Genomic DNA, 26,649 nt, shown 5'->3' with positions numbered 1-26,649 from the left:
AAACCACCTGCATAGAATGTCATTTAAGTGGTCAAAACCTGTCAATGTTGTACCTACCCTATCCACTATCTTCTTTAGTTTAGTACACAAAATAGATACTTAGTTTAATATACAAGGCCATTGATGAGCATTTAGGTTATTTCCTGTTAGGGTCTATTGTACCATCATGACTATGAACATTCTTATGTGTATTGTTGGTACTTATGCATATCTGTTTCTGTTGGATGTATACATGGGCTGAAAATCTGAGATCTCAATAATTCATTTTAGATGACAAGAAAAGAAAATCTGACTAAAACCATAAAGATTAGAAGTGAGGTGTTAATAATGATCAGGTGTTATCAAAGAAATATGAAGTAGAGGAAATTAATAAATCCAAAATTTGGTTCTTTGAATTAACTGATAAAACAGACAAAAACCTTAGTGAACTGATTAATAAAAAAGAGGGGGTAAGCCCAGTTGCCTAATATTATAAATGAAAAGGAGGGGACATCACGACAGATCTTTTTTTTTTTAATATTTTTTTTATTGATTTTTTACAGAGAAGAAGGGAGAGGGATAGAGAGCTAGAAAAGTCGACGAGAGAGAAACATCGACCAGCTGCCTCTTGCACATCCCCTACCAGGGATGTGCCCGCAACCAACGTACATGCCCCTGATCGGAATGGAACCTGGGACCTTTCGGTCTGCAGACCAACGCTCTACCACTGAGCCAAACCGGTTTCGGCACGACAGATCTTAAAGACATTAAAAATAATGGTGGTTTTGTATCAGTGTCCTTGGGCAATGGAACAAATTGCCAAAAACTTGGTGGCTAAAAACAACACAGATTTATTATCTGTCAGTCCAGAAGATCACAAGTCTGAAATTGGTTTTATGGGGCTGAAATTAAGGTGTTGGCAGGCATGTGTTCCTTCTGGGGCCCTTGGAGAAAATTGGCTTCCTTGCCATATCCAGCTTCCAGAAGCACCCACATTTATTGGGCGCCTCTGTTTCTGTCTTCTCATCACCTTTCGGACTCAAACCCGCCAGCCTCCCTCTTTCACTTAAAGGATGCTTGTGATTATGTCAGATTCATGACATAATTCAGGATAATCTTCCTATCTGAAGATCCTTAACTTACATCTGAAAAGTTCCTTTTGCTATGTGAGATAACACAGTCACAACTTCTGGGGATTAAAAACCAGGATATTATGAACAATATTTTGCAAATCAATTTGAAATTTAAGATGAAAGGAACAAGATTCTTTAAAAAACAATTTTACTGAATGAAAACAAGAATAAATAGAAAATGTTTATAATCCTATTTCTGCAAGTGGAATTGAGTCTGGAATTTAAAACATTCCTGGTAAAAACAAACAAACAAACAAACAAACAAACAAAAACTCAAGTCCCAGGGGAGTACAGTATTGAATCACTAAAAATACCTAAGGAAGAACTCACACTAATCTTACATTAACTCAACCAGAAAATAGGAAAAGGAAAACTTCCAGATGCTTTCTATGAGGCCAGCATAACCTCAATGCCAAAACTTAAGAATGATGTCATAAGATAGGAAAATTACAGGTAAATCACTCTCATAAACATAATTATAAAAATCCTAGACAAAATATTAATAAAACAAAATGATGTGTAAAAAATAACACATTATGATGTTTGGTTTATTCTACGAATGCATGTTTAAAACTGAAAATTCAAATAATGTGATGAGAAAAATTACATGAGATTCTCAATAGATGCAAATCAAGTGCTTGATATTTTCAGAGCCCATTCATGATAAAACAAATGATGAATGGAGGGATATTTCCTTTATTTAATTAAGGGCTCCTAAAAATCCTACAGAAATATTATACTTAATATTACAACTTTAAAAGTTTTCTGCTTCAGAATGGAAGTCCACCCCAATAGTTTCTATTCAGGAACACACTGGAGCTCTTATCCAAGGCAATAGGCAAGCACAAAAAATAAAATTCATGAGAAGTGAAAGAAAGAACCCAAACTGTCATTTTTCATAGATAGCATGACTGTGTAAAAAGAATATTCATTAGAATATGCATCTAAACAACTAGAATAAATAAGTAAATATAACAATGTTAATGCAGAAAAAAAGTGATGATATCCACAAAAATACATTTTTTGAGAATGCTTGTAGTAGCTTTATTCATCACAACCCTAAATTGGAAACAGCTCAAGTGCCTATTAACAGTATAATGCTAAATAATTGGGGTATTATGCATACAATGGAATTCAGACAGCAATGAAAAAGGAGCAAACTGTGTATGCACACCCATCAGACATAGCACAGTTAATCACAAAGAGTACTCCGTGTAATACAGTATGATTCCATTTATATAAACTATAAAAACTGGCAAAAATAAGTGTATAATGGAAGCTGTCAGAAGCTTTAAAAGGCTCTGATTTGAAGGGACTGGTGTCGGTAATGCTTTATAATTTGATCTGGGTGGTAGTTAAATGAATGTGCTCATTAAAAAATATGTAATGGACCAAACACTTATGATTTCTACACTTACAATGTGACTGTTGTATGTAAGAAAAACATTAAACTATTTTAAGAATGAATTAGTACAAGAAATACAATAAATAAATACAGTATGTCTGTAAACAATTACATAAGATAACTTGTTTGATGTAATCACTGTAACTTCTATTACAACAATGTATTTTTTTATAATAAAGATGTTTAATTTTTCTGAATTTTTGATGAAGGTTGTCCAAACAGGTAAAACAGGTAAATGAATCTTGCTAAATGTCTCTGGGCAGGAATTAAGAAAGCTGGAGGACTACCTGATTGATTCTTCATCTATTTTAAAATTGGTCATGATGCCAGGCTAGTGTGGCTCAGAGGCTGAGCATTGATTTATGAACCAGGAGGTCACAGTTTGATTGCCAGTCAAGGGCACATGCCTGGATTGTAGGCTCTATTCCCGATAAGGGGCGTGCAGGAGGCAGTCAATCAATGATTCTCTCTCCTCATGAATATTTCTATCTCTCCCTCTCCCTTCCTCTATGAAATCAATAAAAATATATTGGGGGGAAAATTGGTCATATGGTATAAAGATTAAAACACACACACACACACACACACACACAAAAAAAAAAAAAAAAAAAAAAAAAAAAAACACAGCATAATCTGTTATCTCCGGGAAACAACTGTGACTTGGAGCTCAAAAGACAAAAGCTGTAATCCAGAATCCTACTCTTGCTTTGACAGGTGGTCATTCCCAACCCTGGAAGGTCTCATTTGTGTCCAGGCATGTGTCCCAAACCCCAGGTTGTTGTAGCAACATGTACTGTAAGAAACAGTTGCTGGGAAGAGAACTTGTAAAATATGAGGAGAATTTTGCTGATAACATTTAATATGCGGGTTACCACAACATTTACCAACAGGGAACCAAGCCTTCTCTGACATCTTCAAATGAAAATCACCCTTTGTTCCCTCAGGGACACACAAAGCCACTGTTCCTATAGCAACCCTGTCATGTGATGTCAGAAATTGGGGCTAGACCTTGAGTGATGAAACAAAAGAAAGCATTGGCTAGTTAGCAAGGGGAACATCGTGAAAAGATAATGCCAGGTCTCCAAGAAAAGAAAGAAGCAGTGCACACATATATACACATTGCATATTTCTTTGTGGTTCAGGATTGTAAATACATATTGAAAAATGTATTATTGTACAATCAGTTTTATGGATGTGTCAGATCAGTTAGAAAATAAGGTTTTCTTTTGGCATTTATGAACATCCATTTTTCTCTTGTATGTAGTCAAAAGGAAATTGTGGACAAAAGAGTTCATTTGCCCAAACCCTTGAGATCTTTGACACTTGCCCTGAGCAGGGAGTCAGTAATTCTGAAGGGAGAGGTGAGGAGTGAAGGACTGTTTTTTTAAAGATCTAAAGTGGCATGAACATGCATATTTTTATGACAGGCACTAGATTTCTTATGACTTTTTAAGAATTAAAAATATACAAGATATTATAGAAATATATTATGGATTTTTTTAAAAGAGAAAATTATGATAATTTAAAATATACAAGATATTATAGAAATGTATTATGGATATTTTTAAAAGAGAAAATTATGATAATTTAAAATATACAAGATATTATAGAAATATATTATGTATTTTTTTAAAGAGTAAATGTTTTATGAGAATTCTGACAGTTGTCAAATAAAGATTGATTTCTCTTCCCACAGCTCTGAGAGAGCACAAGAAGCCCAAAGGTCCACTGTGACCCTGTTCACACACCCAGTAACTGAATAACGTGTTAACATTAGACAGAGAAACTGATTCTTTGTTCTGCTTTTTAAAAAATAAGTTTCATAGAGAAGATGGAATATTGATATAACCCAGAAGGGATTGAAATTGCTGTTGAATTTGCAGATTCTCCAAACTAGTGCAATGACATGACTTTAACCTACAAAAGCAAGTTTTATCAGAAGTTCCACATTTGCTGAAATAATATCTTCTGGTAGTGTAGCTTTGTTTATATAATACTAGAGGCCCGTGCACAAAATTCTTGCACTGGGGAGGGAGGGTTTCCTCAACCCGGCCTGTGCCCTACTCAGTCTGGGACTCCTCAGGGAATGTATCAGTATACCAAGCAGCAGGCAGTCATGGAAAAACCCAAATCTGGGCTGGGAACCACTCGCACTCATCCAGGCCTGCTGTGCCTGCTGCTGTGAAATCCGGAAAGGCTCCCACCACCACTGTTGTGCTGGCCAGCTGTGAGCCTGGCTTCTGGCTGAGCTGCTCTCCCCCTATGGGAGCCCATTGACAACCAGGGGCAGCTCCTGCATTGAGTGTCTGCCCTTAGGTAGTCAGTACGCGTCATAGTGACTGATTGTTCTGCCGTCACTTAGGATTTTATTATATAGGCTAGAGGCCCGGTGCACCAGTGAGGTCCCTGGGCATGGCCTGTGGAATTGGGCTGAAATCAGCTCTCCAATATCCCCTGAGGGGTCCTGGATTGCAAGAGGGCACAGGTCAGGCCAAGGGGCCCCATGTGCACTATCAGGGGAGGGTCGTGGGAGGTTGGCCATCAGGGAAGAGACTGCAGGAGGGCTCTAGTCTGTCTGGCTCATTCCAGATCAGCCAGACCCCAGCAGCAAGCTCACCTACTGGGTGGAAAATCTGCCCCCTGGTGGTCAGTGCATGTCATGATGAGTGGTTGAGCAACCTTAGCATATCATTAGCATATTAAACTTTGATTGGTTGAATGGCTGGTCGACTGGACACTTAGCATATTAAGCTTTTATTATATAGGATAGTTGGAGAATCCAACATCAATGCATTTTGCCAAAATTTTTAAAATGACTAAACTTACCTATATATATGCACATGTGAACATATATGTATACGTACCAATGATATAATAATATTTAGTATTCTTATAATATATAAAAACTCAATAATAAATCTCATTCAACTTTAAAACCCATAAATTAATGTCTGCTTCAAGTTACATGAGCCCAGAGGAAATTGTAAAAATAATACATTCATATTTTGAATTTTAAAATGCTTTTTACCATCTGCTCACACATACTAAAAATGTAACATAGACAAAATCCAGAAATAATTAAGGTAAGTATGTGGCAATAATAGGGATAGATAAACTTATTGATTGCTTATGGTAGTTCAGGCAATGGGCTGGAGGCTTCTGAATTGTTAGCACCTTTAACTCCCCACTTATTGTGCCAGTCACAGCTACACTGAGTGGCCAGATTATATGATCTCTGAATGCATAATAGTCTGGCCACTCAGTGTATATCCTATATAGTAAAGGGCTAATTATGCTAATTATCCCCTCCACCAGGTGTTTGACCAGCAGGCAGGCCAGCCAACCGCCCATGTCCCTTCCCCCTGGCCAGGCTGGCCCGACCCCACCCATGCATGAATTCATACACACACACACACACACACACACACACACACACACAGAGTGGCCAGATTATTATGCATTCAGAGATCAAATCTGGCCACTCAGTGTAAATTGATGGCTGAAACTGATTGAACTGGGTGTCAAATTCAGGTTTTGCTAATCCCCAAAACAAAAAATTCCCCCCATATACTTCCTCTGGGACTAATGTTTTTCCAACAGGTCAAGAGAGCAAGAGACTTGCGGTATAATGCTTACATGGTGATGGCATGCATCTTATAGGCACATCAGATACAATGAATACCAGCATTTGTGACTTAAAGAACAGTAACTGCTCCAGGTGAAATCAGGTCATTACCCATGATTTCTCAGGTGACACAGCCTCTAAGCATAGCAGTGAATCCCCCCTAAGGCCCAGAAATTGTCTTGGAAAATATTTTTGTGACCTTTCTTTTGCTGCTGCAATGGAACCCTGGAAGGTTGATAATATTATTTAAATGGAATGAACAACAACCATCTATAGTGTTTGCAGTCTACTATTATTTCTTTGTGGGAGGTTTATTATAGGGTTTGGTATGTCATCTAAATTAGATGTCTGAGGAAGAGAAGGCTATTAAGTTTAGGAAATTTTAGAAACATCTTTGAGTGAGGTTCTTCTTTGAAAGTCCACAAATTTCCTATGGCCTTTGAAGATTTTTGTCTGAAATTTAGTCTTCTTTTCTCCTTTCTTTTAAGAAACTTTCTCTTTCAACCATGCACAACAAATTGGCTTTCTTTTATGTTTATACAAAGTTGGATGCAATTATTTTATACCATCCCATCTCTGTAAACAACCCTGTAATTTTTAGACTTTTAAATGTCATTATCACAAACACAGATCAGTGCTTGTTCTGCCCCTGGTTGGCTTTGAAATGGCATTTAGAATTTGCATGACTCTATATCCTCTGTCAACTGGATTATCCTGGTGAATAAAGTCAGCTAGCAAGTTACTACTGGTTCCACATTACAGCTTTCAAATTCTTGATGCTGCTGATATGTACCCGCAGCCTGCTCTGAAAAAAGAATGTGCCATTTCATGGTACTGGAGCATGGGTAGAGGGAGAGACATATTTCACTAAGGTTATTGGAGCAGGTGGGCTGGAGATAGCTGAAGAAGGTGGTCATTGTTACCTTTCCTGGCAGTTAGAGCTTTAAAGATGAAGGCTTATTAGGGAATAAGTCAGTCGAAGTGATAATTTCATCTAATACTTATTAGGTACTATCTTAATCTAAGGTATGTCATGGGTCATTTGGCCCTACATCCTGGTTTTGAACCTTAAAGATTAGATTACACGATGAGGGGTAAGTCCTTGAGCAACTCTCTGGACACCAGTGCTTGAAAATGAGTGAGCTCAAGCACATGGTCTTTAAAGTAGGATTATCTCTGGTTTGCTCTCATAGTATGGGCATATGTATATCTTGTTTCATCCAACAACTCTCAGGTATGAGATAGAAGTTCTATACCCAATTCCTCCCAAACCCTCTCTGCTGCATCTGGGGTCAGCCATTTGCTGTGCTTGTGCTTTTGAGAAAGTCACTTCCCTCTCTAAGCCCAACAAGTTACAAATAATGCTGGCATCCTTGCAGTCAACTGTAAGGGTTGAATGAGGTAATCTTTTTGAGGCATTTGGCACAATACACACAATATATGCCCAATACTAGAGGGACTCATGTTAGACCCTTGCAGGGCGGGAAATCACAGCACTTGTGCACCGGGCTGCTGTCTGCTTGTGATACACTGTGTGCGGTCTGATGCAGGCCGGGCTCAGCTGTCCAGCTGTCTGAGAGCTGCAGGGATCACATGCAGGTGGACCTTCCATCCATCTCCATGCCCCAGGCGCCCTAGTTGGAAGGCTCTGCCTTGGCAGGGAGAAGACCTGAGAGGCCCATATCTGGCCTTGCCCCAGGGCTGATCTTGGAGTACCTGCCTTCTACTTTTAAACACTCATTTCTGAATAAACAACATGGGGGATTTGCCAAGATGTGTTTCTGTATGTGTGTGTTTTTAGGAGATTTTAGAAAACATGACAATACCAATCCCTAACAAATGGACTACTCCACCATAGAGAAAATCATGTATAGAAGATGACTAGGACTAGCATTTTCTCCTTCATAAACATAGGCAGGGAAACAACATGCAGGCTGGACAAGAACTAAGTTCTGGTCCTTGTCAGGCCACAAATAGCTACCTAACTTTATGTATCATACATCTTTTTAATCTCCCTAAACCTCTGTTTTCTCTTCTGTGAAATTAGTGGATTACACCACATAATCTTTAAAACCCCCTTCACTGATCATATTTTGAGATTGTAAAAAAAAATCTTGTTATACTCAGAATGCCATCAGCATCTGTTGGATATGTTAAGGGCACTTTTCAAGAGCTTGCACCTGAGCAGTGAGTGTGACAAGAAGCCCAGCAAGCACTGTGGTTTCTCCCATGTTCTCCTACATATGGTGACTGAAATCAGTAGAGGTATATTCTAGAATGTGAGTAGAAAATCACAGAGGTGCAAAGGAGATCCTTACAGACACAGCCTTAAGGCCATAACTCAACATGTTATAGCTTTTATAGTCTCCTTTTTAAAATACAAAAATCATTCAGGAGTTTTCAGGTTCATTGCAAATGAACAAAATTAATTTTTCCGTGATTAAAATGGTGGATTAAACTATAAATTATATTTCTAGTTTGGCAATAATGCATATTCCTGGTTTTGCATCTTTTCATTCAGATATAAATGAGAAATTAATATTTTCTTACATGACTTATGTGAGGCCTAACATTCAAAACCAATGTAAAGTTAGAAAATGTGTTATGGTTTCTTAGTCTGAATTATTAGAACAGGTAGAAGTTTAATTTTCTTTTAGATGAATATAATGTATTCTCTGATATCTGGACATGGACTTTTTCACTTTTAGGAAAGTATCAAACTCTACATGACTATTCCTTAAATAATGGTTCTGTGCCAGTGTTTGTCTTTCTTTCACAGAAGACTTCGCCTTAACTGCCTTCCAGTCTTGATGAGATGGAACCTGAACTAAGAGCAGAACCACCTCCCCTCAGCCTTCTTAGCCTCTGAGACCTATACAGAATTCTCTCCATGCTATGTGGGGAACTTTGCCTTAGAATTGATCTTCTGAGTGTCCCTGATTTGGACTTTGATAACTGAGGTTTGACCCCAGTGTAGAAGGAGAAGATAAGACAATCCTTAGTGAGTAATATAAGAGAGATTTTCATACCATTTCTTCTTTGATTTTCATTCATTATTTCTTAGGAAGGTTGGCTCTGAGGGTAGAGCCTCAGGCCACATCCATCTCCATGCCCCAGGGTTATCCTCAGACCCTGAAACCTCACAGAGTTCGTCTAATGGATTTTGGAATTACTTAGGACTGGTGGGGACTCCTTTTTTCCTTTCTTGCCTACATTTTTTAATGTGTCTCTAATGGTTATCTTAGGCCCGCACCACTACTGTGTTTTGTAAGCAAATAACTTGTTTCTTGAATTTCACAGACTCATTATTGGAGAGAAATTTTGGCTGAGGATGGACCATACTCAGAGTCTCTTGGGACCTGATTTAAGATGATTCAGATGAGGAGTTTGGGGACTCCGGAACTGATAAGATTTAAATGAGATTTTAGATTTGAGTAGATGCTGAAATGGGTTGAAACTTTAGGGGACCTTGGGATGGGGTGAGCTTGTTCTGCACTTGTGAGATATGAATCTGTGGAAAACTGTGATGGCTGGATAATGACCACAAAGATGTCCATGTCCTGATTCCCAGAACCTGTGAATATGTCACTTTACAGGGCAAAAAGAACTTTACAGTGTGATTAAGTTAAGGATCTTGAGATGGGCAATCATCCTGGATTATCCCAGGGGGCCCAAAGTAATCACAAGGTTCTTATAATTGAAAGAGAGAAATTGAAGAGGAAGTAACGGAGAAATGCCAGCATGAGAGAGACTTAGCCTGGCATTGCTGCTGGCTTTGAAGATGGAGAAATGGGCCATGAGCTCAGAGATGCTGGTGACTCCTCAAAGCTGGAAAATGGTTTCTCCCCTGGAACCTCCAGACAGGAACACACCTTGCTGACATCTTAATTTTAGCTCAGTGAGACCCATTTTCTACTGCAGAATAATAAATCGGTGTTGCTTTAACCCATGAAGCATTTTTTACATCAACAATAGGAAAAAAATACAGAGTTATTGAAACCAGATTGCCAATAACCTTTAATGTGGGTCCTGATTGCCAAAACTGGTTTTGCTCAGTGGATAGAGCGTCAGCCTGCGGACTGAAAGGTCCTGGGTTTGATTCTGGTCATTGGCATGTACCTTGATTTATGTTTCCCTCACATCAATGTTTCTAGTTCTCTATCTCTCTCACACTCTGTAAAAAATCAATAAAATACATATTTTTTTAAAAATGTGGGTCCTGATTGCCCCACATTCTTCTGTAAAATAGATGTAGTACTAATTGTCAAAGTTTATAAACAAGAAGCAATTCCCCTTTATAAACAATTTTCTATCAACTAAAAGATTAGAAGGGATTTGAGTAGGTCAATGGCAGCCAAAGGTAGTAGCATTTTACAAAACATGAACAGGGAAAGGAAACCACTCTAGGTCAGTGTTGAGCTGCTCTGGGCACCTGCCAGTGACTCAGCAGGAGCCTGAGGGCTGTGAGACTTAGAGAACCAGGAACTAAAAAAGGTGAACCCAGTAGGAAGCCTGGATGAGTGACAGAAAACAAAGCAATCAGTACAAGAAGCTACAATCAGTACAATCACATTAGCATGATCCTCTCACATATTTAAAAAAGAAAATGCATTGAATGATTATTATACTTTGGGACAAACATCATGGAATGGTCTCTAAATCTATACACATCTAAAATACTTGCCTATATATACAAAATTCTTCTCAAGCTGAGAACATCATTTTTTATTTTTTTTTATTTTTTTTTGCCTGACACAGCATCAGTAGAAAACTGAGTGTACATAACATATTCTTGTTTGTAAAAGGACAGAATAAACCTGTGGAATTAAATTTGAAAAGGGAAGTAAGAAAAATAATGTGCACATTTCAGAGCCTAAGATATTTTAAGCAACGTGTGGGTCAGGAAATGATGATTTTAATGCAGCTATCAGTATGTGAGGCACTTATGCATAAGGGTAGCAGGTGGAATGGCCATAGGTTTTGGTTTAATGATGGAAAAAATGTAAGATAGTTCCTTTAGTGGAAACTAGAGAAGAGGGATCTCCAAAGCATCTGCTTGTGAAATTCTTCTGGAAAATGGCCAACAGCATAAGTGCCTCAAGGTAACCCTGTGTTTTCTGTTCTTGACCTTCATAGGAAGGCCCATCACATATGCCACATGGCAAAGGACATGCACGCAGCAAAACCTTCAGGAAAACCTTATTATAAATAGTCAGCTTTGGTTTTTGACTTAGTTATTTATCCCCCCCTTCAAATTAAGCTCACATAAAACAAGATGAAAAGGCAGAATCTATTCAGTTTTTCTTGTTAATAACTCAGAAAAGACCCAAAGAAAGAGTAAGGGACTCTGCCAAGCACTCATATCACAAGCTTGTAGCTGTGGTGAGTCATAGACGTGGTTGACAGTCCTCTGGATCTGTCTCCTTCCCATTGCTCCAAGGACCCAGCTGATAAAGATGACGGTTAGAAAGGGAAGATGTGGCAGCCTCTTTTGAAGGGGCGGCGGACATTGAACTACTCCATGAGACCCACTCTGTGATCTCAGGAGCACCTGGGGATCAAAGCTGGAAACTCACAAGGCCAAGTGCTTCCTGTGAATAGCTGTGGACTCTGGAGAACAGTAAGCATCAATTTTGGCCTCGCCATGGGACGTTAAGTTACTTAGCCCCTCTAAGCATCAACTTTTACATAGGTAAAATGAGTGTTAAAGTAACACCCATCTCATAAGAAGGGTTGTTATAGAGGCTAAATAAAATAATGCATAAGGTGCCTTCCTGTCATGTAGGAAGTGGTTGATAAACGCGTGATCACTCCTACGCGCAGAGTGTGATCCTATAGCAGCTCCCGGACTGCTCTCCAAAGCCAACTTTCTCAGGTAAAGACGGGAACAGCCTCTGAATTCTGTGCAGTATTTTTAGGCTGGGTTGAGGTCATCTCACTAAAGACTCCACATGGCTCCTCTTCCATTCTGGCACTCAGAGTCTTGTTTTAGGGGAGAACAGAGATTCCCACTGAACAGCTCCAGTGGCTCTGCTTCATGGGAACCAGGGGAGTTAACAAGTTACCTCCAATTTTTATAGGCTCATCTGACCTGTGATCCCCACACCATGAGCTGCAGTTGCCAGAGTTGACACACAGTTACGAGGAGATTCCTTCATCCACATCCTCTCCAGACAAACAGACAGTTTTGTTTCATCAAATCTCCCTGTACTGTTCACATGTCTACTTGTGCAACATGACTGATGAAGATACCAATTTTGGAGGGGACAGGCATACACATTTAGAGACAAGATGGCATGTGTTCAGGGCTATGCCTAAAGTTTAGGTTTGCTGAAGAGGGAAGACAGTGGGAGGAGCGAGGTAGGGTGAAGGGTGAAGAGTTGCCGCTGGAGGAGATGCTGCTGAGAGGTTCCTGCAGGATACAACCCTTACCCTAGGCAGGGCAGGTGAGGTTATTCAGGTCCAGGTAGCAGCCTGAGCAATTATTAAACATTAACTTTAGAGGTGGCTTTGCTTTACCAGAACTGGATTTAGAAACTGGTTGAACTGATTCAAATTCTATGATACCCCAGAATGGTAAAAATAAACAAATAAATAAAACTAGTGCAAGATTTCCCATTTTTCTATATCTGAAGGAACTACAAGGTAGATTTAAAAACTTAGATAAAAAAGTCCTATATTTCTGTGCAAGCTAAACTTGTCCCCCAAGTGAGCAAATAGCCACACCACTCCAAGGTGCCATTGTTACAATATCCCTTATTGGTTAAAAAAACAAACAACACCACTCCAAGGTGCCATTGTTAAAATATCCCTTACTGGTTAAAAAACAAACAAAAACTAGATGCTTGTCCTGTGAGAAGACTGCTTGCCTTATTGGCCTCTCACAATTGTAGGAAATGCCCCTGTGGAAATCTGACTCTCCTCAAAGCTTCTTAATTCAATTCAGCTTCATAAATGTCTGCAGACTAGAACTCGCATTTCACCCTGTCTTGAGACTCTCTTAGGGAGAGGGGAGGGGAGTTCTTGGCCCCCACTGTGGACATGGCACTTGCGTGGTTAAACTATTCTCAATCTCTACTCATGATGTATTTTTACCACACTTAAAACCCATACCTACCTGGCTGCACCTTATCAATTATTTCAATGTTATCATAGACTCAATGTGTCTAACACAACAACAGAATAATTCTCTTTATCATTACCATTACTACTTAGAAAAAAAAACCACTTTGACATTAGTTCATAGTTGGCTAGAAATTTGTAAGCATGAGACCAGAGCCTCTATTCCACAAGATCAGATGAGATTTCTGAAGGACAGACTACTGAAGAGGTGGCACGTTGACCTGATTCACCCACACAGAACATACATTCACATCCCAGTCCTTCCTCAGAGAAAATATTAATACATTAATACGATGTTAGGAGGGAAGGAACAAAGTGCTCTAAGAGAAAAATGAAAGATGCATTTTGAGCACTGGCCATCTATAATAAAATCCTGCTCAGAGTTCAGGCAGAAGGAAGCAGGGAGAACAAACACTGCTCTTGTCTGCTGCTCAGCAGCCACCAGCTGGCTCCCCATTCTCTACCAGCGAGGCCTCGGCCACCAAGAGGCATCCAATTACCAATTTACCTTCTGCCCTTAGACCTGGCCTCCTGAAAGGAGGTTTTTTTTGTGTGTGTGTGTCTTTGCCTGGACTGGAGTAGTAGCTAATTGAGATGAAAGGCAAGGGGAGCTACTTTTAAGACCAAAGCCATTATATTAAAGCTATCTTACCAACTGGCCAAAAAGGAATGTTCTCAACTGATTTCCTTCCCTAAATATACATATATATTGTCTGGGCCCCCATCAGGAGTGATTTTTTTGGAAAGCAGCTAGTTCTGCCAGCTGGGGCACCTCACAGTGATTTGCCATTATTCTTTCTTAGCTTCAGGAGCTGAAAGAAAACGCTCCCTGAAAACAGCTGTTTGTGCATTGTGTGAACCTCTAATAAGGAACCAACAGGCATAAGTTGCAGGGAGGTGATGGCTGAGGCTCAGTTGTTCTTTTTTCAATTAAAGGAAACATCCACCATGAGGTCATTCACAGGAAAAAGACTTCAAATGCAAAGTATAGGAGCATTAAAATGAAAAGCATTTTTTTTTTTAACAAAGAATAAAAAGATTAGGGGCCTAGCATTCAAAGGCATATTTATGGGCATATCTGTCTAAAGTCCTGAGCAGGAATGAGAAAAAAATACCATAATTGGTCAGTGTGGGGCCAGGTTGTGGAGGGCTAGCATCTGGGACAGGGGTCTGGGCTTTGATAGGAAATGTGAAGACACGGCTTCTTGTTGCCTCAGTGGGGGCATTGAGAAAGAAGAGAAATAGGTGCTGATATACTTCATGTTATGACACCTTTGCATGTGAGAGAGATTAGAGATGGGGGGCAAGAGTCAGGGAGACCAGTTGGAGGCCAAGTACATGTGTTTAGTGGGTACTGACAAGTGCCAGATGGAATCTTTAAGTGGAAAGGGAGAGATGCATTTCACCAACACTGAGGAAGAAGGATCTGTGGTGTGGAGGCCCATTGTACTGCTGCCTTCTACTTCCAAAATGTTTCCCATACTTTATCTGAAGATGAAACAGGAATTAATTTTGAGTGGTCATTTCATCCCTCTTTCTGACAGGTCCCAATCACAACGTCTTTACTTCATGTCATGACGCCTTTGCATGCGGTTGGGGAATTATTAAAAAGCCTCTGCTCATCACCCAGTACCTTTCCTCCTTTTTCAGTTAAGTACCAGAGCTGCCTCCCACTTCACTCCCATGCCACGCGACTTCAGAAGGTACAGTTAGGTAGGAGCTGGTGGCCACTTTTCAGATAGAGTGATTGAATGCCCATGTGCAGTTTCCACTAGACTTTGCTTCCTCCTTCTCCTCTACAGACTGAGGTCAGCACTTGGTACTGGAGCCAAATTCCACTCTGCAGACCAGAGAAACATCCTAGAGAAAGTGGGCTGAAAAGAGAGAAGGGACCTAGACCTTGAAGGAGCTCAAGGCACAGAGCTGCCCACACCCCCTGGACCTGCTAGCATCAGAACTGTTACATGATACTTTTGTCCCATAGGAGCCATGTGTCAACTTAGATAATGTCCACTCAAACATGGTGGTCATTTATGGGAGGCCTCTTTGACACGAGATTCTAAGGTAGCGAACTTACTGCATTTGACTAGAATATATGGCAGAGAACTTTCTATTACCCAGCCTGTGATCCCTGGGAATTCTTCCAGATTTAAATGTCTGTAACACTTATCTTCTACTTTAACATATCTGAGAGGAGGGAGTTGCAAGATTTTTGGTGTTATATCTTCTGCCACAGATTTTAAAAGATGAAGACAGGTTTTAAGATAAGTAGTTGTCATGGTTAATTTTATGTGTTATCTTAACTGGCCGTGGGGTACCCAGATTCAACATTATTTTGGGCATGTCTGTGAGGGTGTTTCTGGATGATCAGTGGGCTGAGTAAAGTAGATGGCTCTTCTTACTGTGGGTGGTCACCATCAATCTGTTGAGGTTCTGAATAGAACAAAAGTAGAAAAGTAAAGAATTTCCCCCTTTATTTCCTATGTCATGACTTGAATGAGTGCGACATCTCATCTTATCTCATCTCATGCCCTTGGACTGGGGCTTAAAGTATCATCTTCCCTCATTCACAGGACTTCAGACTTGGATTGAATTATACCACTGGCTTTCCTGAGTATCCAGCTCACAAACAGATCATGGACTTCTCAGCCTCCATACTGTGTGAGCCACTTCCTCTTTCCCCCTCCTCCTCTCTCCTCTCTCTCTCTCTCTCTCTCTTCATATATATATATATATGTGTGTGTGTGTGTGTGTGTGTGTGTGTGTGTGTGTGTGTATACACACACATATATACATACATACAAACACACATGTATACACACATATGTATAGTTATCACTTGAACGACACAAGTTTGAACTGCATATCCTCTGGTTTCATATCCATGAATTCAACCAACCTGTGATGGAAAACAGTACAGAAGTCCTAGGAATAAATTGTCATGGATATCAAGGAACAACTTGGGAGTGAAAAATTATTTGCATATTTTCAACTGAGGGGTGCAGGAGCTTTGGTGCCCTGACCCCCAATTGTTTAAGGATAAACTGATAAACTATATATAAATGTGTGTGTATACACACACACACACACACACACACACACACACACACACACATGTGTATGTATATACACATATAAATGTGTGTATATATATATACACATATATACATGTGTATGCATATGTACAAACATATAAATGTCTATATATGTATATGTACATGTGTATGTGTATGTATATTCACATATAAACAGAAAAAATTGGAATATGTTGCTCTTAGGTGTAGATAAATAGACAGATGATAGACAACCTAATCTCCTCGGGGCTCTGTTTCGCTGGAGAACCCGAATACTGTGAGCATATTTAAAGAACAAAAAAAGTAGGCATTTTTACAAATGAATCAATCAAATAACTTTGCCTCACAAAAATCCTTGACACATTAAAAAAAAGATAATGGTACTCTTTCCACTTATTCCACTTTCCAAAAAATCACTGAAGCTCAATAACAATTATTTTTATTCTTTATACAAGAGAATAGGAATCTTCAAATACATTTTTTATTAGAAAAAAGAAAAATAGTATTGAATGGACAGGGAAGAAATAAAACCAGTGGTAAAAGATAAAAAACAAAAACATCTACAATGTGTGGCCAGATAGGTCCTTAGAGATGGGGTGAAGATGTTGTAGTGGGCAGCCTGACACCTGTGTGGAATGCTCTTCTCAAAAGAGGCAACAGAACCACTGTCCAGAAACTAACAACTAGACTCAGCAATCTGCTACACTCCTACACTTTCAGTGTGCTTCTATTTTGGCAGGCACCTATCTTCTAATCTAGAACATTTGGGTTTGAACTCATTTTGTGAATTATTTCTGATAAAAAACATATAACCTTATGTTTTTTAAGGTTAATTCTAGTTTATCTGCCTTCCATTATATTTAAAACTAGAGGCCTGGTGCACAAAATTCTACATGGGTGAGGTCCCTAGACCTTGCTGGCTATCAGGGCCTATCAGGGCCTTCCTTTCCCCAACTGCTGGCTGGGGCCTTCCTTTGTTCTGAGTCACCCCCTGGTGGCCAGCACACATTGTTGGTTGAACTCCAGAAAAGGCAATTTGCATATTAGCTTTTTATAATATAGAGTCATTGTTCCAAAAAGTCACCTGGGCCTTCCTACGCCCTTTTCTTCAGAAAGTGTTAGGCATTCGGTGTTTAACCCTCTGGTCCTTACTGGAAGAAATATATTTCCATTGGATTTTTTCATCATTTTCCCTTATTTACCACAACTATTTTCAGACAAAAATGACAATCATTGTCAGCTACTTTCAGACATCAATGATGGTCACTGCTCCCAAGCCAGTTTGCATTTCTTCATAAAGGAAAATAGGCTATCAAGTATTATGCTAAAATAAACACATACGGCACCTACTGTGTTACCATTTCCACCAAACTTATATCAGGAAAAGAAGCCAAGTTTGTCTGATGAGATTTGTTCCCTCAGCGCCCATCCATGCCAGGGCTGGCTTCTCTAGCTGGTCTCTTGTTAAGGGATATTTTGTGCCCAGTTTGAAGCGGAGCACAATATAGAAAAAATTCACGTTAAATTGTCTCCAACACCACTGTGTCTGTAGGAGTGAATCTACAATAACATTTCTGGGAGGTTGTTTTAGAATTTTCATTTTGAGTTACCTGCTCTTATCTTAAGGGCAGGCATCATTTTTCTCTAAAGAAGTTAATAGGTGGTTCTCACCCTCAATTTCTATTTTGCATTTTGTGTTGATATAATTACTGCACTACTTCTATTACATGATCTTTTCCTGACCCATTCTGACTAAATCTGGATCTCTGAAAATCCTGCATTTATTAATCTGTATTAACCCACTTATGAACTATATAATTTTGAGAAGGTTATCTCATTTCTACAATGAAGAAAATACTATCTTTTTAAGGAGACCAAGTGAGATAATGCATATAAAGATACCTTCACCCTCATTAAGTACTATTTCTACCTTCATTAATATGGCTTATGTTTTCCATTGATAGCTTTGGTGAGTGATCCAATGAGGTGACATAATCAAGAAAGCTGAGTGTTGCTATTGGAGATCAACTGTACCAGATCTCTTATCACCAATATCTTGTATAAAACTGCTCTGTAGAAACAATTTATGCAAAACCCTTTTGTATCACCTGGCTCTCAACTAATGAAGCTATAACTTGCAGTTCCTAGCATGTCCCTCTAAGTCATCTAACTGTTTCCCTTCCTGAGATGTATTTGGAGCTAGAAATCTGTAATGTATAATACTATGTAAGTTATTCTTGATAAATTTCTAAAAACCAGACTGAATTAGGGAAAATTTACTATGGCAATCAATGCCAAGCCCAAGGAGGCCTCTTTCACTGAAAGGCTTATCTCTAACATTGTTGGTTCACCCTCCATGCCAGACTTCTGCATTTAATACTTTGACACTTATTCAACCAATGCTTGAGATCTATGGAGGCTTGGGGTGATGCTACATGGTAGATAAGATCACCACACCCTTTCTCACAGCCTACACTGAAAGGCTAAGCAAAGAACATGTAAACATACACAATAGCAGTAGCTACATAGAAGAAAACTTAGTGTGAGGAGGGGTTTTAGGTGGGAATGGGGGGAGGGGGATGAGGAGAATTATGAGATACCATAAACAATAAAAAAAGAAAGCTAACATGACAAAGGATCAGTTGTTATATTGAATACCAAAAGATCAGTGCATCAGTCTGATTTTATTAGAGAACTGAATAGTTATGGTGGAAGTGGACAAAGAAGGGTTTCTAAACTACCCAGGAAGTGAGTCTATCCAATAAGGATGCAGGATTTCCATAAGTGATTGTGTAGGCTACACATGGCACAATTCAGCAGGTGCCTTTGGCTGGAAGAGGAATAAAAAATAATACAATATCCAATCACTGAGAAAACACAAGAAATATAGGTTGAGTAATCAATGGACAAGTAAGAAAAAAAGGAAAAACATATTCTACAATGGATTTTGTAATTTTTTTTTTGTTGTTGTTGATAAGATACCCACGTTACACAAGACTTTTGCCCATTACAAGGATCTTTGTGAGTCTTAGAGCAGCTGTGTCTCAGAGATTAACTGAACTCTCACATATAACTGGTGAGGGAGCTGAGGCCCAAGGCCGCACACCCACTGCTGGTGAACAACAAAGGCTGGAGTACTAAGGATCATGAAAATCCCTAATAGTAAGAAGGGGCCCTGATGCCAACAAGATCTCTACCTAGCACAAACCAGCTGTGTACACTCAAGAAATCAATACCCAGAATGGGCTAACTGAATGAGGGACTTGAGGCAACTGGTTGCAAAATTTTGCTCATTCTATTCTAAGCAGGAGAGACAAACTCAAAAGTTTAGTATTATACCAGTGGCAAAATTATAGAGAAAACATTTATATCAAATCAAAATGAGCTTGCTTTTAATAATTCAATCAGTTTCACCCAATAATAATTTTTAATATGAATTACTCCTTAATTTTTCTATTAAAAGTGTCTCTGGCTCTAGCTGGCTTGGCTCAGTGGGTAGAGTGTCAGATTGCAGACCTAAGGGTACCAGGTTTGATTCCAGTCAAAGGCACATGCCCAAGTTGCTGGCTTGATTCCCAGTTGTGGGCCTGCAGGAGGCAGTTGATCAATGATTCGCTCTCATCAATGATCTTTCTATCACTCTATCCCTCTTTCCTCTTCTCTGAAATCAATAAAAAATACTTAAAAATGTCTCTGGAAGAGAATAGATATAGTCTTATTCTGAGCTATTCTGGGAATAGTATTTATCAATGAAACCATATAAATAGAGGTTATGACACCATTCCTGTAACTGCCTTCTAAATAAAATTAAACTCATCGTGTGTGATTTTCTTTGTGACTGAACTGTTTATTTTTTCTCACTGTTTATATTAGACACTTTGGATGCCTACATGATGAGATGTCTAACATATAGTGTTTACTGCAAAAGAACCATTTCCTCAAGCATAAAACTTCTGGACACTGTACTCACACAGGCTATATAGATACTGTGCATAGGTTGATCAGTGCTAAAACATCATTTCTGTTAAATATTATGACATGAGATGATTCTGTGCAACAAATAATAATACTTCAGTGCCCCAAGGAAATAGGTAAAAAGAAAGGGATGCTGCCCTGTAACCCATAAATAGCAATTTGTCATACTTCCATTGACTTTGAAACACAGTCAATTTGTTTTGATAATCTAAAATGGAAAGAATCATATCAAATAGCAGTATTTTATATGTCATAAAAGCATGTGAGTAATCTTTCTGTATCCTCCCTATAAAAAATTTTGCCATGCATGAGGAAATCAAGGAAGATGGGCTGTCACTCAAGGCTATCTTATCAGTGATGTCCCTTCAATTCTCATTTCCACAGAAAACCTTGAGAGTGTAGGAGACATATGAGCTGCTCATGGTCACCTGTCCTCTCCCCTTGACCACTTCCCATCTCAGTGAATGTATGTCTACTGGAGTTCATAGAATCCGTTCTCCACATGGGAAAGACTTACAACCTTCAATGTTCACAAGTGCTCATCTGGGGCATGAGATGACAGGCACCCTGATCTCCAGGACTATTTCTTTTAGAGCCCAGTCCTTGTCTTAAGCCCATGAGCATACATTTATTACAATAGCCCAAAGGGCCAAGAACTAAATTTAAAAAATCAATCAATTTGGACAAACTGCATTCTAGCTCTTATAGATTGTGTAGGCTGTTGGGTGGAAGAGTGTTGAATGTCAGGACATCTTAATCTGGGGGAGTATATAGTTCTGGGAGCTACACAGCATTCTCTTTGGAAGGTTACAAAAAATCTCACTAAAATGTGCCAATACTTAGTGCCTCTGATAACTAAATATAGCCAAAATACAGTGATAAGCTCATATCCTTTCTTGTGTAAAAACAGTTAGTGTGGGTAATGATTATAATTAAATAAGGGGGAAAATGGGGGGAAAGATGCTAAAATAGCAAGTTCAAGCCATCAGGCTGAGAGATGGTTGAGTCTTCCTTTAATGTGGTTTTGTGATTTGCTGGTTTGCCGGTGCTGGGTTGTTTTTTTAATGTACCTTATAAGAACTGCTTTCTTAAAGGCCAATTCATAGTGAGTGAAAGACTGACAAGAGAGATCGATTTAAAATAGGATTCTCTATTTATAAGAGAGAAAGATGAATTTTCTGCACATGGGCCTTGTTTGGTTTTCTCCTGCTTGCCCTCTCATGGCTGTGGTGAACTGGAGTCACTTGTCATATGACATGGTAAGTAAAGAGCTCTCGTGCCAGTGGGATCATGAGTCACAGGCAGTAGAGGGGCAAAGGTAAATTGTCCAGAGGAAGGTTGGGAGTATAAGAGAGTTCTCAGAAGGCTAAGGCCAGGTGGATGTTTGGCCAACGTGGTTTTTCCTTGGAAGGATGACACTTCTTTGCATCCAGTCCATGGAAAAAAAACTGTATTACTCAGACAGGGAAGACACAGATGACCAAGCAGCACACTTCTCAGGAAACCACAACCCAGCTTCAGCCAAGAGAATATTATTCTTGTAAAGTGAGAGTTTCCCCCTTCTGGCAACTTTCTGTGTTACTTCACTTCATCTGGTAAAAAATGAGAGGTAGACTGTTGGGGGGGAAGTGAGGGAGGTGTGTAGAAAGCTAGGTGTAAGCCTGCCAATGCTCTGGGCTGACTGGGGTGAGCTTATTGGATTCTGTGCCTGACTTTCCTCAGGATCAAGATGAGAATGGAGTATGATGGGATGCACCAGAAAGGCCTTCCTCAGTTTTGAAACTCTGACTCAGTGTTCTCCAGAGGAACCAAGTGTTTACTTGAGAATCTGAAAGAATTCAGAAGTGGGCTGCCTCATCCAGCCCCAGATCTTCTCTTACATCAACGGAGCCCCACCAGTGGGCCCGCCCAAGGTGGCCAGCAGCATGGAGCGTTAGCAGGCCAGGAGCTAATAATGCTTCTAGCCTAGGTGGTGCCACTGCTGTACATCTCTTAAAAATGTCATCTGCTAAAGACATTCAACATTTTAAAAATTCTATGAACTTTACTGTTTCTAAAAATATCATGCCAGCTTTGCCGCTAAATAAAACCTCTCTTCCAAGGATGAGTCAGACTCATTTTGCATCAATGGCTCCACATACTTGAGAAACTGTGTTGCTTTTCCAATGGACTTACTTGTGGTGAAGATGTTTTTCCATGTAGAGCTCCAGTAGAGCTCATTTCTAAGAAACTTCCAATTTTCCTGGAGTAAGATGAAGGCTTCGGTGTCCAAGAAGAAGGATGTCTTGCTCCAGGGTGACTTCTGAATCCTTGTCAAAGCTGACTTTGGCCTTTGAGATCAAACTTTGTTCTATCTAATCTCAAATATATTTCTTTTTTTTCTCCTCTCTCTCTACCCAGTTCTTATTAATTGATGCCAACATTGAGTATTAGTGCCCAGACTTTATCTTTAAGACACTTCTAAGTGGTATTATTTCCATTTCATCATCTCTATCGACTATAAGTTATATCAAAATGAGTTGGTCCGCCAAAACAGGTTTGGCTCAGTGGATAGAGCGTTGGCCTGTGGACTGAAAGATCCCAGGTTCGATTCCAGTCAAGGGCATGTACCTTGGTTGCGGGCATGTCCCCAGGAGGGGGTGTGCAAGAGGCAACTGATCAATGATTCTCTCTCATCAATGTTTCTAGCTTTCTATCCCTCTCTTCCTCTCTGTAAAAACTCAATAAAAATATATATATTAAAAAACAAAACAAAACAAAATGAGTTGGTCCTTTAACTCCACACAAAAACAAACATTGGTAACTTTATGATTATTATTAATTTCCTCCTTGCACTGATATGTTTCCCAGTGACTCTAGGGCTCCATAGCGGATGGCGGCTTTCCTGTCCGATGGTATGGGTGCCTGTTAAATGTTACATGTGTGGTTTCTGTCATCTGAGTCCAACATAATGTCACATGAATTAACTGTCAGTTGATAATATTTTGGGAAAACAAAGATGGTCATTGCTGTTATTTAGATCAAAATCTGAAATGTCATGAAAATTACTCAAAAGGAGCAAGTCATAGGAAAGGGAGAGATGAAAAACTTATTTTACTTTTCAAAGGATTATTTAATAATTTAATTCCCAGCTGGTCAACTCAACCAAGATCTTTAGGACTTCAAACCTATCTGAGAAGCAACTGGGGTCATAAATTGTAAATGGAAACAATAAAATGAATGATTTCATTTCCCTTCCCAGACCACTTTTTTTTTTTTTTTAACCATAACATAGGGGTACACAATGGTTCCAAACAAATGCAAAATAAATTAACTTTGACACACTCAGCAGCTCTTCCAGGGTCATCAGTTTATTCCAGTCTTACTATGACATCATACTAACTTCATCGTTCATTCCTACAGCCCAAGTTAACTAAAAGGAAGCAAGATGATTAAAATAATAATAATAATAATAATAATAATGAGGGCCGAAATTGGTTTGGCTCAGTGGATAGAGTGTCGGCTTGCAGACTGAAAGGTCCCAGGATTGATTCCGGTCAGGGGCATGTACCTTGGTTGCGGGCACATCCTTGGTAGGGGGTGTGCAGGAGGCAGCTGGTCAATGTCTCTCTCTCATCGATGTTTCTAGCTATCTCACTCCATTCCTCTTTGTAAAAAATCAAATATATATTCTATGAAAACCTCTCTAGTGAAGTGTGATTAGTGTGATAGTGTGTGGGCATGTGAGCAGTTCTGAGGTGCTTCCATGCCTGTAGGAGACTCTATGCCATAGAGTCTATGGTTTCCATTTAGAATTATTAAGACAGAGAACTATTACTTCACATCAGGTTTTCTGAAGTTTGGTTTTCCTATACTTAAAAATTTATATCCTATTATTTCTGACTTCTGGAATATTTTTAAATCCAAATGCAATTTCCCATTTAAAACCTGTTTTTCTTTAGTTTCTTCACCTGAAAATGTTGTTTCCCTAAATTTTTTCCTTTTTTTTTTTTTTTTTTGCATGTGCAAGTATATTGTCAGAACAAGCTAGTAAAATGTATGTTTTTCTTAATTTGTATGTTTTGTTGTATACTTTGTATGCAATATTTCTTTTGTTCTGAATAGAAATGATTTCTTCACATTTTGTGATCCAATTGATCACAACCAAATAAGGTTATTCTATCTATTTGTAGGCAGTTATAGGGAAAGACTCAATTGAAGATGTATGATTGATAGACTGGCAACTTATCTCCAAGAAGAGCCAGAAACACCAACACATTTAAGCAGAGCCCAGGCCATAAATGCAAATAATTGACATCTACTAATAATTTATGCAATGGTTACAGAAATCAGTTAACAGAAATTTTAAATGGTGACAATTTCTAAGCAATACCTCAAAAATAATGGCATGTGGTCATCAGAGATACCAGTTTGTCCTCAGAAGGAAAGCAAATGGGATAAGAACAGAGCAGCAGAAACATCCCCAAATCAATGGAAAGAGTAGAAAGATATTCCTCAGCCAGCTTTCAAGTTCATCTTTTACTCACTAATCCTTCTCACATATTTTCTCCTGAAATGTTATCATCTCAGAGGCTTCCTAACTTGCTTCTCCCTGTGGGTTCCAAGATAACAGCGGGATAAAAATAACCAACTGCTCCAGTAAAGCAATTAAAAACATCAGCAACACGAGCAGCCCTTCACAGATCTTTTCCAAGTTTTTCATGAAAGTCAATATGGACCCATGTTCTTGGGCCATAAGGAGGCCAGACAGCACATTCTCAAGTTTCCAGTGCTCCTGGGTGTTCTAAGGGCTTGCTCCTGCTCCTCTTTTCTTTGGCTGGCATGGCCTTCTGATCTTGTACCATAGTCCCCATCAACACAAAGGCTTTTCGTAGCTTCCCCCCTCTGGCTTTCTTCAGTATGCAGCATCTTCTGGTTCAGACAGAAAAATCTCAGCAGGGTTCTAAGATATATCTTCAAATGTTAATGAGCATTAAAAGCAAACACAACAGAAATCTTTACTACCTACGCTGTGTTTATATCAAACATAGCTGCATTCCTGAGATATGTGACTTTGCTATGGAGTAGAGTTTTTGTTAGAGATCGTTTTATTTGCTTGGTTACCTTACATTATTTATGACTAGGGCTCAGTGTTGGAGCTACTCCCTTATGAAAGCTGACTGAGCAGACAATTAGAAAAGTCAGCATTGGTCCAAGACATCATTGGCTTTTAGTTTTAATGATGTTTTAAGAGCCTATTGTTCCTAACAGGATTGTTTTGAGATTAGCAGTATCTGGTTTATTATAGAGTAGCAATTTGATCAGGCTTCTTTCAGAACAGAAATCATACCAGTCACACACTCTCTAGCCTGTTGTCTGACTCCAAAGTATTTTTGTGTCAAATCCAGTGTTTAGGGCAGACGCTGCCATCACACCATAGCTTCCATTCACACATGCCCTCACAGGAGAGAATGTGGTACGTCTAAATCCCATCCCAAGCACTTTAGTCCACCCTAGGACAACTAGATGGTTACGTAGTCAACAAGAATGTGGAGTGTGCTGTATAGATGACAGAGCCTTGAATCAGAGAGCAGAAGTGCTAGTTATCCATTAAGTGCTACTTACCCATTAATTACATGGCAAACTCTCTCAAGTTTTATAGTTGTAACTCAAGAGATCTACCTATTTTTTCTTAATTATCTGATAGAATAGATTAGCATAAGGTCAATTAGATTCACTTAATGTTCAGGCTATGTGACAACAATCAAATCACTTATTTGACTAAACTTTGATGCATTTATCAAATATGTATGTGTCATGCAAACACAATTCTTTAATAACCTTTCAAACAAGTTCTGTTGCTTGGGTCAGCATCTGAGAAGGTGTTACAGAGTTATTCATTTTCAGTTTAGAGATAAACAAAGACATATAGCTCACTGCTCCCAAAACACTGGGGGCACTTTGAAAATTGAAAGCTGGTTGGTTGATAGTTGCCACTGAGGACCTAGGATATACAGGATTCAATGCTTCCAGCAGCTGCAGATATATTTCTGTACATAAAATGTTTGTACTCATTCATTTACAAGAATCCCCAGTGCAAACACAGTGACCCTGAATTGTGAAGCAGATGGAAGACGGCTGCAGCTTGTCTATCTTCTGATGACCTGGTCACAGAGCTGACTCTTATTGGAGGCAACTTCACCTTCAAGCTTTGGTTTTGTTATATTTTATTACTGCAGATCTTTCCCACTCTGTCTTTTGCACTCAGATGGGAGAACAGGCAGCTATCTGTCCCAACTGTATAAATAGTACCTATAGTCCCTTTTGCTCTACTGTCCTCAGGGTGGCTGCCCTTGT

Source organism: Pipistrellus hanaki (genome assembly GCF_964339955.1).
Source record: "Pipistrellus hanaki genome assembly, chromosome: 1".
Taxonomy (NCBI): domain Eukaryota; kingdom Metazoa; phylum Chordata; class Mammalia; order Chiroptera; family Vespertilionidae; genus Pipistrellus; species Pipistrellus hanaki.
This window is presented reverse-complemented; position numbering follows the sequence as displayed.